Source organism: Pristiophorus japonicus, chromosome 19 (genome assembly GCF_044704955.1).
Source record: "Pristiophorus japonicus isolate sPriJap1 chromosome 19, sPriJap1.hap1, whole genome shotgun sequence".
NCBI lineage: Eukaryota > Metazoa > Chordata > Chondrichthyes > Pristiophoridae > Pristiophorus > Pristiophorus japonicus.
The window spans coordinates 50,477,061-50,492,872 of NC_091995.1; the positions used below are offsets into that span (position 1 = coordinate 50,477,061).

The 15,812-nt window shown below is 42.1% G+C and overlaps 18 non-coding genes across 18 annotated transcripts; all 18 read right to left on the reverse strand.

The window, feature by feature from the left end:
* Positions 1-816: 816 nt before the first annotated feature.
* trnag-ucc (transfer RNA glycine (anticodon UCC)) lies at positions 817-888 on the reverse strand. Its single transcript has one exon. It is a non-coding gene; the product is annotated as a tRNA-Gly (tRNA).
* Positions 889-1,474: 586 nt separating this feature from the next.
* trnag-ucc (transfer RNA glycine (anticodon UCC)) lies at positions 1,475-1,546 on the reverse strand. The gene has a single exon. It is a non-coding gene; the product is annotated as a tRNA-Gly (tRNA).
* A 583-nt stretch (positions 1,547-2,129) lies between these two features.
* Positions 2,130-2,201, reverse strand: trnag-ucc (transfer RNA glycine (anticodon UCC)). The gene has a single exon. It is a non-coding gene; the product is annotated as a tRNA-Gly (tRNA).
* A 577-nt stretch (positions 2,202-2,778) lies between these two features.
* On the reverse strand, positions 2,779-2,850 carry trnag-ucc (transfer RNA glycine (anticodon UCC)). The gene has a single exon. It is a non-coding gene; the product is annotated as a tRNA-Gly (tRNA).
* Positions 2,851-3,433: 583 nt separating this feature from the next.
* trnag-ucc (transfer RNA glycine (anticodon UCC)) lies at positions 3,434-3,505 on the reverse strand. Its single transcript has one exon. It is a non-coding gene; the product is annotated as a tRNA-Gly (tRNA).
* A 586-nt stretch (positions 3,506-4,091) lies between these two features.
* On the reverse strand, positions 4,092-4,163 carry trnag-ucc (transfer RNA glycine (anticodon UCC)). Its single transcript has one exon. It is a non-coding gene; the product is annotated as a tRNA-Gly (tRNA).
* Positions 4,164-4,746: 583 nt separating this feature from the next.
* On the reverse strand, positions 4,747-4,818 carry trnag-ucc (transfer RNA glycine (anticodon UCC)). Its single transcript has one exon. It is a non-coding gene; the product is annotated as a tRNA-Gly (tRNA).
* A 588-nt stretch (positions 4,819-5,406) lies between these two features.
* trnag-ucc (transfer RNA glycine (anticodon UCC)) lies at positions 5,407-5,478 on the reverse strand. Its single transcript has one exon. It is a non-coding gene; the product is annotated as a tRNA-Gly (tRNA).
* A 583-nt stretch (positions 5,479-6,061) lies between these two features.
* On the reverse strand, positions 6,062-6,133 carry trnag-ucc (transfer RNA glycine (anticodon UCC)). The gene has a single exon. It is a non-coding gene; the product is annotated as a tRNA-Gly (tRNA).
* Positions 6,134-6,719: 586 nt separating this feature from the next.
* On the reverse strand, positions 6,720-6,791 carry trnag-ucc (transfer RNA glycine (anticodon UCC)). The gene has a single exon. It is a non-coding gene; the product is annotated as a tRNA-Gly (tRNA).
* A 583-nt stretch (positions 6,792-7,374) lies between these two features.
* Positions 7,375-7,446, reverse strand: trnag-ucc (transfer RNA glycine (anticodon UCC)). Its single transcript has one exon. It is a non-coding gene; the product is annotated as a tRNA-Gly (tRNA).
* A 588-nt stretch (positions 7,447-8,034) lies between these two features.
* Positions 8,035-8,106, reverse strand: trnag-ucc (transfer RNA glycine (anticodon UCC)). The gene has a single exon. It is a non-coding gene; the product is annotated as a tRNA-Gly (tRNA).
* A 1,243-nt stretch (positions 8,107-9,349) lies between these two features.
* On the reverse strand, positions 9,350-9,421 carry trnag-ucc (transfer RNA glycine (anticodon UCC)). The gene has a single exon. It is a non-coding gene; the product is annotated as a tRNA-Gly (tRNA).
* Positions 9,422-10,667: 1,246 nt separating this feature from the next.
* On the reverse strand, positions 10,668-10,739 carry trnag-ucc (transfer RNA glycine (anticodon UCC)). The gene has a single exon. It is a non-coding gene; the product is annotated as a tRNA-Gly (tRNA).
* A 586-nt stretch (positions 10,740-11,325) lies between these two features.
* Positions 11,326-11,397, reverse strand: trnag-ucc (transfer RNA glycine (anticodon UCC)). The gene has a single exon. It is a non-coding gene; the product is annotated as a tRNA-Gly (tRNA).
* Positions 11,398-12,638: 1,241 nt separating this feature from the next.
* Positions 12,639-12,710, reverse strand: trnag-ucc (transfer RNA glycine (anticodon UCC)). Its single transcript has one exon. It is a non-coding gene; the product is annotated as a tRNA-Gly (tRNA).
* A 588-nt stretch (positions 12,711-13,298) lies between these two features.
* trnag-ucc (transfer RNA glycine (anticodon UCC)) lies at positions 13,299-13,370 on the reverse strand. Its single transcript has one exon. It is a non-coding gene; the product is annotated as a tRNA-Gly (tRNA).
* Positions 13,371-13,953: 583 nt separating this feature from the next.
* trnag-ucc (transfer RNA glycine (anticodon UCC)) lies at positions 13,954-14,025 on the reverse strand. The gene has a single exon. It is a non-coding gene; the product is annotated as a tRNA-Gly (tRNA).
* Positions 14,026-15,812: the final 1,787 nt, after the last annotated feature.

Genomic DNA, 15,812 nt, shown 5'->3' on the forward strand with positions numbered 1-15,812 from the left:
GCCAGCATATTATGACACATTGACTTTGCATTGCAAGCATTCAAACATGACCCTTTGAAAACAGGTTGCTCAACAAAATCCATGAGCTGCGGCTGGAAGAACTGCTTGCAACCAGAGTCATCAGAAGTCCATTTCATCCACAAGTAGAAATTGACAAATGTGATGGCTGCGAATTGAACCCAGGTCAACTGCTTGGAAGGCAACCATGCTTACCACTGCACCACCATCAAACAACTGAAAGCAAGATTTGATAAACCGCACAGTAATCCTGCAGCTTTTCCTGAAGCTGTTTTTGTTCCTTCTGATGCAACTCGACAGATTTGATGAAAGGTAACATCACATGTAATGCAAGATAGACAGATAAAAGAAGGCATCGAAGGAACCAGCTAAAAATTGCAATATTTTGCTCACAATTAAATGAATTTCAGATTCACACAATGTATGTCAAGTGTCAACTGGGTATTCTTCAAAATTCTTCCCATTTTGTCTGCCTCTGCCCTCTCAGGGAGCAAATCCCCAGAATTTAACTGGAAATGACTCACTGATGTGGTTGAGGAATTTGAAACACTGCTGCTTGACTTGCAGGGCCTGAGCCCAGCTGCAACATTGACGTCTATGGTGATTGACAGTTCATACAATGAATTCAGATAGCACTGTCGCCAGTACATTATGACACATTGACTTTGCATTGCAAGCATTCAAACATGACCCTTTGAAAACAGGTTGCTCAACAAAATCCATGAGCTGCTGCTGGAAGAACTGCTTGCAACCAGAGTCATCAGAAGTCCATTTCATCCACAAGTCGAAATTGACAAAAGTGATGGCTGGGAATCGAACCCAGGCCAATTGCTTGGAAGGCAACCATGCTTACCACTGCACCACCATCACACAGCTGAAAACTAACTTTGATAAACCGCACAGTAATCCTGCAGCTTTTTCTGAAGCCGTTTTTGTTCCTTCTGATGCAACTCGACAGATTTGATGAAAGGTAACATCACATGTAATGCAAGACAGACAGATAAAATAAGGCATCGAAGGAACCAGCTAAAAATTGCAATATTTTGCTCACAATTAAATGAATTCCAGATTCACACAATGTATGTCAAGTGTCAACTGGGTATTCTTCAACATTCTTCCCATTTTGTCTGCCTCTGCCCTCTCAGGGAGCAAATCCCCAGAATTTAACTGGAAATGACTCACTGATGTTGTTGAGGAATTTGAAATACTGCTGCTTGACTTGCAGGGCCTGAGCCCAGCTGCAACATTGACATCTATGGTGATTGACAGCTCATACCATGAATTCAGGTAGCACTGTCGCCAGTATATTATGACACATTGACTTTGCATTGCAAGCATTCAAACATGACCCTTTGAAAACAGGTTGCTCAACAAAATCCATGAGCTGCGGGTGGAAGAACTGCTTGCAACCAGAGTCATCAGAGGTTCATTTCATTCTCAAGTATAAATTGACAAATATGATGGCTGGGAATCGAACCCAGGTCAACTGCTTGGAAGGCAACCATGCTTACCACTGCACCACCATCACACAGCTGAAAACAACCTTTGATAAACTGCACAGTAATCCTGCAGCTTTTTCTGAAGCCGTTTTTGTTCCTTCTGATGCAACTCGACAGATTTGATGAAAGGTAACATCACATGTAATGCAAGTTAGACAGATAAAAGAAAGCATCGAAGGAACCAGCTAAAAATTGCAATATTTTGCTCACAATTAAATGAATTCCAGATTCACACAATGTATGTCAAGTGTCAACTGGGTATTCTTCAACATTCTTTCCATTTTGTCTGCCTCTGCCCTCTCAGGGAGCAAATCCCCAGAATTTTACTGGAAATGACTCACTGATGTTGAGGAATTTGAAATACTGCTGCTTGACTTGCAGGGCCTGAGCCCAGCTGCAACATTTACGTCTATGGTGATTGACAGCTCATACTATGAATTCAGGTAGCACTGTCGCCAGTACATTATGACACATTGACTTTGCATTGCAAGCATTCAAACAGGACCCTTTGAAAACAGGTTGCTCAACAAAATCCATGAGCTGCTGCTGGAAGAACTGCTTGCAACCAGAGTCATCAGAAGTCCATTTCATCCACAAGTAGAAATTGCCAAATGTGATGGCTGGGAATCGAACCCAGGTCAACTGCTTGGAAGGCAACCATGCTTACCACTGCACCACCATCAAACAACTGAAAGCAAGATTTGATAAACCGCACAGTAATCCTGCAGCTTTTCCTGAAGCTGTTTTTGTTCCTTCTGATGCAACTCGACAGATTTGATGAAAGGTAACATCACATGTAATGCAAGATAGACAGATAAAAGAAGGCATCGAAGGAACCAGCTAAAAATTGCAATATTTTGCTCACAATTAAATGAATTCCAGATTCACACAATGTATGTCAAGTGTCAACTGGGTATTCTTCAAAATTCTTCCCATTTTGTCTGCCTCTGCCCTCTCAGGGAGCAAATCCCCAGAATTTAAATGGAAATGACTCACTGATGTTGTTGAGGAATTTGAAACACTGCTGCTTGACTTGCAGGGCCTGAGCCCAGCTGCAACATTGATGTCTGTGGTGATTGACAGTTCATACAATGAATTCAGATAGCACTGTCGCCAGTACATTATGACACATTGACTTTGCATTGCAAGCATTCAAACATGACCCTTTGAAAACAGGTTGCTCAACAAAATCCATGAGCTGCGGCTGGAAGAACTGCTTGCAACCAGAGTCATATTTCATTCTCAAGTAGAAATTGACAAATGTGATGGCTGGGAATCAAACCCAGGTCAATTGTTTGGAAGGCAACCATGCTTACCACTGCACCACCATCACACAGCTGAAAACAACCTTTGATAAACCGCACAGTAATCCTGCAGCTTTTTCTGAAGCCGTTTTTGTTCCTTCTGATGCAACTCGACAGATTTGATGAAAGGTAACATCACATGTAATGCAAGATAGACAGATAAAAGAAGGCATCGAAGGAACCAGCTAAAAATTGCAATATTTTGCTCACAATTAAATGAATTCCAGATTCACACAATGTATGTCAAGTGTCAACTGGGTATTCTTCAACATTCTTTCCATTTTGTCTGCCTCTGCCCTCTCAGGGAGCAAATCCCCAGAATTTAACTGGAAATGACTCACTGATGTTGAGGAATTTGAAATACTGCTGCTTGACTTGCAGGGCCTGAGCCCAGCTGCAACATTGACGTCTATGGTGATTGACAGTTCATACCATGAATTCAGGTAGCACTGTCGCCAGTACATTATGACACATTGACTTTGCATTGCAAGCATTCAAACATGACCCTTTGAAAACAGGTTGCTCAACAAAATCCATGAACTGCGGCTGGAAGAACTGCTTGCAACCAGAGTCATCAGAAGTCCATTTCATCCACAAGTAGAAATTGACAAATGTGATGGCTGGGAATTGAACCCAGGTCAACTGCTTGGAAGGCAACCATGCTTACCACTGCACCACCATCAAACAACTGAAAGCAAGATTTGATAAACCGCAGAGTAATCCTGCAGCTTTTCCTGAAGCTGTTTTTGTTCCTTCTGATGCAACTCGACAGATTTGATGAAAGGTAACATCACATGTAATGCAAGATAGACAGATAAAAGAAGGCATCGAAGGAACCAGCTAAAAATTGCAATATTTTGCTCACAATTAAATTAATTCCAGATTCACACAATGTATGTCAAGTGTCAACTGGGTAATCTTCAACATTCTTCCCATTTTGTCTGCCTCTGCCCTCTCAGGGAGCAAATCCCCAGAATTTAACTGGAAATGACTCAGTGATGTTGTTGAGCAATTTGAAATACTGCTGCTTGACTTGCAGGGCCTGAGCCCAGCTGCAACATTGACGTCTATGGTGATTGAGAGCTCATACCATGAATTCAGGTAGCACTGTCACCAGTACATTATGACACATTGACTTTGCATTGCAAGCATTCAAACATGACCCTTTGAAAACAGGTTGCTCAACAAAATCCATGAGCTGCGGGTGGAAGAACTGCTTGCAACCAGAGTCATCAGAGGTTCATTTCATTCTCAAGTATAAATTGACAAATATGATGGCTGGGAATCGAACCCAGGTCAACTGCTTGGAAGGCAACCATGCTTACCACTGCACCACCATCACACAGCTGAAAACAATCTTTGATAAACTGCACAGTTATCCTGCAGCTTTTTCTGAAGCCGTTTTTGTTCCTTCTGATGCAACTCGACAGATTTGATGAAAGGTAACATCACATGTAATGCAAGATAGACAGATAAAAGAAAGCATCGAAGGAACCAGCTAAAAATTGCAATATTTTGCTCACAATTAAATGAATTCCAGATTCACACAATGTATGTCAAGTGTCAACTGGGTATTCTTCAACATTCTTTCCATTTTGTCTGCCTCTGCCCTCTCAGGGAGCAAATCCCCAGAATTTTACTGGAAATGACTCACTGATGTTGAGGAATTTGAAATACTGCTGCTTGACTTGCAGGGCCTGAGCCCAGCTGCAACATTTACGTCTATGGTGATTGACAGCTCATACTATGAATTCAGGTAGCACTGTCGCCAGTACATTATGACACATTGACTTTGCATTGCAAGCATTCAAACAGGACCCTTTGAAAACAGGTTGCTCAACAAAATCCATAAGCTGCTGCTGGAAGAACTGCTTGCAACCAGAGTCATCAGAAGTCCATTTCATCCACAAGTAGAAATTGACAAATGTGATGGCTGGGAATCGAACCCAGGTCAACTGCTTGGAAGGCAACCATGCTTACCACTGCACCACCATCAAACAACTGAAAGCAAGATTTGATAAACCGCACAGTAATCCTGCAGCTTTTTCTGAAGCCGTTTTTGTTCCTTCTGATGCAACTCGACAGATTTGATGAAAGGTAACATCACATGTAATGCAAAATAGACAGATAAAAGAAGGCATCGAAGGAACCAGCCAAAAATTGCAATATTTTGCTCACAATTAAATGAATTCCAGATTCACACAATGTATGTCAAGTGTCAACTGGGTATTCTTCAACATTCTTTCCATTTTGTCTGCCTCTGCCCTCTCAGGGAGCAAATCCCCAGAATTTAACTGGAAATGACTCACTGATGTTGTTAAAGAATTTGAAACACTGCTGCTTGACTTGCAGGGCCTGAGCCCAGCTGCAACATTGGCGTCTGTGGTGATTGACAGTTCATACTATGAATTCAGGTAGCACTGTCGCCAGTACATTATGACACATTGATGACACGTCGACTTTGCATTGCAAACATTCAAACATGACCCTTTGAAAACAGGTTGCTCAACAAAATCCATGAGCTGCGGCTGGAAGAACTGCTTGCAACCAGAGTCATATTTCATTCTCAAGTAGAAATTGACAAATGTGATGGCTGGGAATCGAACCCAGGTCAACTGCTTGGAAGGCAACCATGCTTACCACTGCACCACCATCACACAGCTGAAAACTAACTTTGATAAACCGCACAGTAATCCTGCAGCTTTTTCTGAAGCCGTTTTTGTTCCTTCTGATGCAACTCGACAGATTTGATGAAAGGTAACATCACATGTAATGCAAGATAGACAGATAAAAGAAGGCATCGAAGGAACCAGCTAAAAATTGCAATATTTTGCTCACAATTAAATGAATTCCAGATTCACACAATGTATGTCAAGTGTCAACTGGGTATTCTTCAACATTCTTTCCATTTTGTCTGCCTCTGCCCTCTCAGGGAGCAAATCCCCAGAATTTAACTGGAAATGACTCACTGATGTTGAGGAATTTGAAATACTGCTGCTTGACTTGCAGGGCCTGAGCCCAGCTGCAACATTGACGTCTATGGTGATTGACAGTTCATACCATGAATTCAGGTAGCACTGTCGCCAGTACATTATGACACATTGACTTTGCATTGCAAGCATTCAAACATGACCCTTTGAAAACAGGTTGCTCAACAAAATCCATGAACTGCGGCTGGAAGAACTGCTTGCAACCAGAGTCATCAGAAGTCCATTTCATCCACAAGTAGAAATTGACAAATGTGATGGCTGGGAATTGAACCCAGGTCAACTGCTTGGAAGGCAACCATGCTTACCACTGCACCACCATCAAACAACTGAAAGCAAGATTTGATAAACCGCAGAGTAATCCTGCAGCTTTTCCTGAAGCTGTTTTTGTTCCTTCTGATGCAACTCGACAGATTTGATGAAAGGTAACATCACATGTAATGCAAGATAGACAGATAAAAGAAGGCATCGAAGGAACCAGCTAAAAATTGCAATATTTTGCTCACAATTAAATTAATTCCAGATTCACACAATGTATGTCAAGTGTCAACTGGGTAATCTTCAACATTCTTCCCATTTTGTCTGCCTCTGCCCTCTCAGGGAGCAAATCCCCAGAATTTAACTGGAAATGACTCAGTGATGTTGTTGAGCAATTTGAAATACTGCTGCTTGACTTGCAGGGCCTGAGCCCAGCTGCAACATTGACGTCTATGGTGATTGAGAGCTCATACCATGAATTCAGGTAGCACTGTCACCAGTACATTATGACACATTGACTTTGCATTGCAAGCATTCAAACATGACCCTTTGAAAACAGGTTGCTCAACAAAATCCATGAGCTGCGGGTGGAAGAACTGCTTGCAACCAGAGTCATCAGAGGTTCATTTCATTCTCAAGTATAAATTGACAAATATGATGGCTGGGAATCGAACCCAGGTCAACTGCTTGGAAGGCAACCATGCTTACCACTGCACCACCATCACACAGCTGAAAACAATCTTTGATAAACTGCACAGTTATCCTGCAGCTTTTTCTGAAGCCGTTTTTGTTCCTTCTGATGCAACTCGACAGATTTGATGAAAGGTAACATCACATGTAATGCAAGATAGACAGATAAAAGAAAGCATCGAAGGAACCAGCTAAAAATTGCAATATTTTGCTCACAATTAAATGAATTCCAGATTCACACAATGTATGTCAAGTGTCAACTGGGTATTCTTCAACATTCTTTCCATTTTGTCTGCCTCTGCCCTCTCAGGGAGCAAATCCCCAGAATTTTACTGGAAATGACTCACTGATGTTGAGGAATTTGAAATACTGCTGCTTGACTTGCAGGGCCTGAGCCCAGCTGCAACATTTACGTCTATGGTGATTGACAGCTCATACTATGAATTCAGGTAGCACTGTCGCCAGTACATTATGACACATTGACTTTGCATTGCAAGCATTCAAACAGGACCCTTTGAAAACAGGTTGCTCAACAAAATCCATAAGCTGCTGCTGGAAGAACTGCTTGCAACCAGAGTCATCAGAAGTCCATTTCATCCACAAGTAGAAATTGACAAATGTGATGGCTGGGAATCGAACCCAGGTCAACTGCTTGGAAGGCAACCATGCTTACCACTGCACCACCATCAAACAACTGAAAGCAAGATTTGATAAACCGCACAGTAATCCTGCAGCTTTTTCTGAAGCCGTTTTTGTTCCTTCTGATGCAACTCGACAGATTTGATGAAAGGTAACATCACATGTAATGCAAAATAGACAGATAAAAGAAGGCATCGAAGGAACCAGCCAAAAATTGCAATATTTTGCTCACAATTAAATGAATTCCAGATTCACACAATGTATGTCAAGTGTCAACTGGGTATTCTTCAACATTCTTTCCATTTTGTCTGCCTCTGCCCTCTCAGGGAGCAAATCCCCAGAATTTAACTGGAAATGACTCACTGATGTTGTTAAAGAATTTGAAACACTGCTGCTTGACTTGCAGGGCCTGAGCCCAGCTGCAACATTGGCGTCTATGGTGATTGACAGTTCATACTATGAATTCAGGTAGCACTGTCGCCAGTACATTATGACACATTGATGACACGTCGACTTTGCATTGCAAACATTCAAACATGACCCTTTGAAAACAGGTTGCTCAACAAAATCCATGAGCAGCGGCTGGAAGAACTGCTTGCAACCAGAGTCATATTTCATTCTCAAGTAGAAATTGACAAATGTGATGGCTGGGAATCAAACCCAGGTCAACTGCTTGGAAGGCAACCATGCTTACCACTGCACCACCATCACACAGCTGAAAACTAACTTTGATAAACCGCACAGTAATCCTGCAGCTTTTTCTGAAGCCGTTTTTGTTCCTTCTGATGCAACTCGACAGATTTGATGAAAGGTAACATCACATGTAATGCAAGATAGACAGATAAAAGAAAGCATCGAAGGAACCAGCTAAAAATTGCAATATTTTGCTCACAATTAAATGAATTCCAGATTCACACAATGTATGTCAAGTGTCAACTGGGTATTCTTCAACATTCTTTCCATTTTGTCTGCCTCTGCCCTCTCAGGGAGCAAATCCCCAGAATTTAACTGGAAATGACTCACTGATGTTGAGGAATTTGAAATACTGCTGCTTGACTTGCAGGGCCTGAGCCCAGCTGCAACATTTACGTCTGTGGTGATTGACAGCTCATACTATGAGTTCAGGTAGCACTGTCGCCAGTACATTATGACACGTCGACTTTGCATTGCAAGCATTCAAACATGACCCTTTGAAAACAGGTTGCTCAACAAAATCCATGAGCTGCGGCTGGAAGAACTGCTTGCAACCAGAGTCATAAGAGGTTCATTTCATTCTCAAGTAGAAATTGACAAATGCGATGGCTGGGAATCGAATCCAGGTCAACTGCTTGGAAGGCAACCATGCTTACCACTGCACCACTATCACACAGCTGAAAACAACCTTTGATAAACTGCACAGTAATCCTGCAGCTTTTTCTGAAGCCGTTTTTGTTCCTTCTGATGCAACTCGACAGATTTGATGAAAGGTAACATCACATGTAATGCAAGATAGACAGATAAAAGAAGGCATCGAAGGAACCAGCTAAAAATTGCAATATTTTGCTCACAATTAAATGAATTCCAGATTCACACAATGTATGTTAAGTGTCAACTGGGTATTCTTCAACATTCTCTCCATTTTGTCTGCCTCTGCCCTCTCAGGGAGCAATGCCCCATAATTCAACTGGAAATGACTCACTGATGTTGTTGAGGAATTTGAAATACTGCTGCGTGACTTGCAGGGCCTGAGCCCAGCTGCAACATTGACGTCTATGGTGATTGACAGTTCATACTATGAATTCAGGTAGCACTGTCGCCAGTACATTATGACACATTGATGACACGTCGACTTTGCATTGCAAGCATTCAAACATGACCCTTTGAAAACAGGTTGCTCAACAAAATCCATGAGCTGCTGCTGGAAGAACTGCTTGCAACCAGAGGTTCATTTCATCCTCAAGTATAAATTGACAAATGTGATGGCTTGGAATCGAACCCAGGTCAACTGCTTGGAAGGCAACCATGCTTACCACTGCACCACCATCACACAGCTGAAAACAGCCTTTGATAAACCGCACAGTAATCCTGCAGCTTTTTCTGAAGCCGTTTTTGTTCCTTCTGATACAACTCGACAGATTTGATGAAAGGTAACATCACATGTAATGCAAGATAGACAGATAAAAGAAGGCATCGAAGGAACCAGCTAAAAATTGCAATATTTTGCTCACAATTAAATGAATTCCAGGTTCACACAATGTATGTCAAGTGTCAACTGGGTATTCTTCAACATTCTTTCCATTTTGTCTGCCTCTGCCCTCTCAGGGAGCAAATCCCCAGAATTTAACTGGAAATGACTCACTGATGTTGTTGAGGAATTTGAAATACTGCTGCTTGACTTGCAGGGCCTGAGCCCAGCTGCAACATTGACGTCTATGGTGATTGACAGCTCATACTGTGAGTTCAGGTAGCACTGTCGCCAGTACATTATGACACATTGATTTTGCATTGCAAGCATTCAAACATGACCCTTTGAAAACAGGTTGCTCAACAAAATCCATGAGCTGCGGCTGTAAGAACTGCTTGCAACCAGAGTCAACAGAGGTTCATTTCATTCTCAAGTAGAAATTGACAAATGCGATGGCTGGGAATCAAACGCAGGTCAACTGCTTGGAAGGCAACCATGCTTACCACTGCACCACCATCACACAGCTGAAAACAACCTTTGATAAACCGCACAGTAATCCTGCAGCTTTTTCTGAAGCCGTTTTTGTTCCTTCTGATGCAACTCGACAGATTTGATGAAAGGTAACATCACATGCAATGCAAGATAGACAGATAAAAGAAGGCATCGAAGGAACCAGCTAAAAATTGCAATATTTTGCTCACAATTAAATGAATTCCAGATTCACACAATGTATGTCAAGTGTCAACTGGGTATTCTTCAACATTCTTTCCATTTTGTCTGCCTCTGCCCTCTCAGGGAGCAATTCCCCAGAATTTAACTGGAAATGACTCACTGATGTTGTCAAAGAATTTGAAACACTGCTGCTTGACTTGCAGGGCCTGAGCCCAGCTGCAACATTGACGTCTATGGTGATTGACAGTTCACACTTTGAATTCAGGTAGCACTGTCGCCAATACATTATGACACATTGATGACACGTCGACTTTGCATTGCAAGCATTCAAACATGACCCTTTGAAAACAGGTTGCTCAACAAAATCCATGAGCTGCTGCTGGAAGAACTGCTTGCAACCAGAGGTTCATTTCATCCTCAAGTAGAAATTGACAAATGTGATGGCTGGGAATCAAACCCAGGTCAACTGCTTGGAAGGCAACCATGCTTACCACTGCACCACCATCACACAGCTGAAAACAGCCTTTGATAAACCGCACAGTAATCCTGCAGCTTTTTCTGAAGCCGTTTTTGTTCCTTCTGATGCAATTCGACAGATTTGATGAAAGGTAACATCACATGTAATGCAAGATAGACAGATAAAAGAAGGCATCGAAGGAACCAGCTAAAAATTGCAATATTTTGCTCACAATTAAATGAATTCCAAATTCACACAATGTATGTTAAGTGTCAACTGGGTATTCTTCAACATTCTTTCCATTTTGTCTGCCTCTGCCCTCTCAGGGAGCAAATCCCCAGAATTTAACTGGAAATGACTCACTGATGTTGTTGAGGAATTTGAAATACTGCTGCTTGACTTGCAGGGCCTGAGCCCAGCTGCAACATTGACGTCTATGGTGATTGACAGTTCATACTATGAATTCAGGTCGCACTGTCGCCAGTACATTATGACACGTCGACTTTGCATTGCAAGCATTCAAACATGACCCTTTGAAAACAGGTTGCTCAACAAAATCCATGAGCTGCGGCTGGAAGAACTGCTTGCAACCAGAGTCATCAGAGGTTCATTTCATTCTCAAGTAGAAATTGACAAATGTGATGGCTGGTAATCGAACCCAGGTCAACTGCTTGGAAGGCAACCATGCTTACCACTGCACCACCATCACACAGCTGAAAACAACCTTTGATAAACCGCACAGTAATCCTGCAGCTTTTTCTGAAGCCGTTTTTGTTCCTTCTGATGCAAATCGACAGATTTGATGAAAGGTAACATCACATGTAATGCAAGATAGACAGATAAAAGAAGGCATCGAAGGAACCAGCTAAAAATTGCAATATTTTGCTCACAATTAAATGAATTCCAGATTCACACAATGTATGTCAAGTGTCAACTGGGTATTCTTCAACATTCTTTCCATTTTGTCTGCCTCTGCCCTCTCAGGGAGCAAATCCCCAGAATTTAACTGGAAATGACTCACTGATGTTGAGGAATTTGAAATACTGCTGCTTGACTTGCAGGGCCTGAGCCCAGCTGCAACATTGACGTCTATGGTGATTGACAGTTCATACCATGAATTCAGGTAGCACTGTCGCCAGTACATTATGACACATTGACTTTGCATTGCAAGCATTCAAACATGACCCTTTGAAAACAGGTTGCTCAACAAAATCCATGAGCTGCGGCTGGAAGAACTGCTTGCAACCAGAGTCATCAGAAGTCCATTTCATCCACAAGTAGAAATTGACAAATGTGATGGCTGGGAATTGAACCCAGGTCAACTGCTTGGAAAGCAACCATGCTTACCACTGCACCACCATCAAACAACTGAAAGCAAGATTTGATAAACCGCAGAGTAATCCTGCAGCTTTTCCTGAAGCTGTTTTTGTTCCTTCTGATGCAACTCGACAGATTTGATGAAAGGTAACATCACATGTAATGCAAGATAGACAGATAAAAGAAGGCATCGAAGGAACCAGCTAAAAATTGCAATATTTTGCTCACAATTAAATTAATTCCAGATTCACACAATGTATGTCAAGTGTCAACTGGGTAATCTTCAACATTCTTCCCATTTTGTCTGCCTCTGCCCTCTCAGGGAGCAAATCCCCAGAATTTAACTGGAAATGACTCAGTGATGTTGTTGAGCAATTTGAAATACTGCTGCTTGACTTGCAGGGCCTGAGCCCAGCTGCAACATTGACGTCTATGGTGATTGACAGCTCATACTATGAATTCAGGTAGCACTGTCGCCAGTACATTATGACACATTGACTTTGCATTGCAAGCATTCAAACAGGACCCTTTGAAAACAGGTTGCTCAACAAAATCCATAAGCTGCTGCTGGAAGAACTGCTTGCAACCAGAGTCATCAGAAGTCCATTTCATCCACAAGTAGAAATTGACAAATGTGATGGCTGGGAATCGAACCCAGGTCAACTGCTTGGAAGGCAACCATGCTTACCACTGCACCACCATCAAACAACTGAAAGCAAGATTTGATAAACCGCACAGTAATCCTGCAGCTTTTTCTGAAGCCGTTTTTGTTCCTTCTGATGCAACTCGACAGATTTGATGAAAGGTAACATCACATGTAATGCAAGATAGACAGATAAAAGAAGGCATCGAAGGAACCAGCTAAAAATTGCAATATTTTGCTCACAATTAAATGAATTCCAGATTCACACAATGTATGTCAAGTGTCAACTGGGTATTCTTCAACATTCTTTCCATTTTGTCTGCCTCTGCCCTCTCAGGGAGCAAATCCCCAGAATTTAACTGGAAATGACTCACTGATGTTGTTAAAGAATTTGAAACACTGCTGCTTGACTTGCAGGGCCTGAGCCCAGCTGCAACATTGGCGTCTATGGTGATTGACAGTTCATACTATGAATTCAGGTAGCACTGTCGCCAGTACATTATGACACATTGATGACACGTCGACTTTGCATTGCAAACATTCAAACATGACCCTTTGAAAACAGGTTGCTCAACAAAATCCATGAGCTGCGGCTGGAAGAACTGCTTGCAACCAGAGTCATATTTCATTCTCAAGTAGAAATTGACAAATGTGATGGCTGGGAATCGAACCCAGGTCAACTGCTTGGAAGGCAACCATGCTTACCACTGCACCACCATCACACAGCTGAAAACTAACTTTGATAAACCGCACAGTAATCCTGCAGCTTTTTCTGAAGCCGTTTTTGTTCCTTCTGATGCAACTCGACAGATTTGATGAAAGGTAACATCACATGTAATGCAAGATAGACAGATAAAAGAAAGCATCGAAGGAACCAGCTAAAAATTGCAATATTTTGCTCACAATTAAATGAATTCCAGATTCACACAATGTATGTCAAGTGTCAACTGGGTATTCTTCAACATTCTTTCCATTTTGTCTGCCTCTGCCCTCTCAGGGAGCAAATCCCCAGAATTTAACTGGAAATGACTCACTGATGTTGAGGAATTTGAAATACTGCTGCTTGACTTGCAGGGCCTGAGCCCAGCTGCAACATTGACGTCTATGGTGATTGATAGTTCATACTATGAATTCAGGTAGCACTGTCGCCAGTACATTATGACACGTCGACTTTGCATTGCAAGCATTCAAACATGACCCTTTGAAAACAGGTTGCTCAACAAAATCCATGAGCTGCGGCTGGAAGAACTGCTTGCAACCAGAGTCATCAGAGGTTCATTTCATTCTCAAGTAGAAATTGACAAATGTGATGGCGGGGAATCGAACCCAGGTCAACTGCTTGGAAGGCAACCATGCTTACCACTGCACCACCATCACACAGCTGAAAACAATCTTTGATAAACCGCACAGTAATCCTGCAGCTTTTTCTGAAGCCGTTTTTGTTCCTTCTGATGCAAATCGACAGATTTGATGAAAGGTAACATCACATGTAATGCAAGATAGACAGATAAAAGAAGGCATCGAAGGAACCAGCTAAAAATTGCAATATTTTGCTCACAATTAAATGAATTCCAGATTCACACAATGTATGTCAAGTGTCAACTGGGTATTCTTCAACATTCTTTCCATTTTGTCTGCCTCTGCCCTCTCAGGGAGCAATTCCCCAGAATTTAACTGGAAATGACTCACTGATGTTGTCAAAGAATTTGAAACACTGCTGCTTGACTTGCAGGGCCTGAGCCCAGCTGCAACATTGACGTCTATGGTGATTGACAGTTCATACCATGAATTCAGGTTGCACTGTCGCCAGTACATTATGACACATTGATGACACGTCGACTTTGCATTGCAAGCATTCAAACATGACCCTTTGAAAACAGGTTGGTCAACAAAATCCATGAGCTGCTGCTGCTGGAAGAACTGCTTGCAACCAGAGGTTCATTTCATCCTCAAGTATAAATTGACAAATTTGATGGCTGGGAATCAAACCCAGGTCAACTGCTTGGAAGGCAACCATGCTTACCACTGCACCACCATCACACCGCTGAAAACAGCCTTTGATAAACCGCACAGTAATCCTGCAGCTTTTTCTGAAGCCGTTTTTGTTCCTTCTGATACAACTCGACAGATTTGATGAAAGGTAACATCACATGTAATGCAAGATAGACAGATAAAAGAAGGCATCGAAGGAACCAGCTAAAAATTGCAATATTTTGCTCACAATTAAATGAATTCCAGGTTCACACAATGTATGTCAAGTGTCAACTGGGTATTCTTCAACATTCTTTCCATTTTGTCTGCCTCTGCCCTCTCAGGGAGCAAATCCCCAGAATTTAACTGGAAATGACTCACTGATGTTGTTGAGGAATTTGAAATACTGCTGCTTGACTTGCAGGGCCTGAGCCCAGCTGCAACATTGACGTCTATGGTGATTGACAGCTCATACTGTGAGTTCAGGTAGCACTGTCGCCAGTACATTATGACACATTGATTTTGCATTGCAAGCATTCAAACATGACCCTTTGAAAACAGGTTGCTCAACAAAATCCATGAGCTGCGGCTGTAAGAACTGCTTGCAACCAGAGTCAACAGAGGTTCATTTCATTCTCAAGTAGAAATTGACAAATGCGATGGCTGGGAATCAAACGCAGGTCAACTGCTTGGAAGGCAACCATGCTTACCACTGCACCACCATCACACAGCTGAAAACAACCTTTGATAAACCGCACAGTAATCCTGCAGCTTTTTCTGAAGCCGTTTTTGTTCCTTCTGATGCAACTCGACAGATTTGATGAAAGGTAACATCACATGCAATGCAAGATAGACAGATAAAAGAAGGCATCGAAGGAACCAGCTAAAAATTGCAATATTTTGCTCACAATTAAATGAATTCCAGATTCACACAATGTATGTCAAGTGTCAACTGGGTATTCTTCAACATTCTTTCCATTTTGTCTGCCTCTGCCCTCTCAGGGAGCAATTCCCCAGAATTTAACTGGAAATGACTCACTGATGTTGTCAAAGAATTTGAAACACTGCTGCTTGACTTGCAGGGCCTGAGCCCAGCTGCAACATTGACGTCTATGGTGATTGACAGTTCACACTATGAATTCAGGTAGCACTGTCGCCAATACATTATGACACATTGATGACACGTCGACTTT